Below are 341 nucleotides of genomic sequence, written 5' to 3' on the forward strand. Positions count from 1 at the left end.
GGATTAAGCATAAATGGCATCCAATACAAGAGTTTTCAGCTCTGATCATAAATATGGAAGATACTATCGTTTTTCATCAAGTGTTTATCTCTGTGAGTTTCTTCATAGTCTTAGTCAGTGAAACTACAAATAAAAACAAACAGTTTTAAGAAACTAAAACATTGATATCTAAAGATACTTTATCAGACAACGTAGTAAATCGGGTATTGCCATCTTTGAATGGAGGGTTACTTTAAATAATGCACTTACAGTTCATTTAAAACAAAACTAGGTAATTTCCAAGAGAATAATTTTTGGACCCTCCCCTCTCCTCCCAGAAAGTTTTAATTGCAATATATTTG

Source organism: Eurytemora carolleeae, unplaced genomic scaffold (genome assembly GCF_000591075.1).
Source record: "Eurytemora carolleeae unplaced genomic scaffold, Eaff_2.0 scaffold1247, whole genome shotgun sequence".
In the NCBI taxonomy this organism is placed as follows: Eukaryota; Metazoa; Arthropoda; class Copepoda; order Calanoida; family Temoridae; genus Eurytemora; species Eurytemora carolleeae.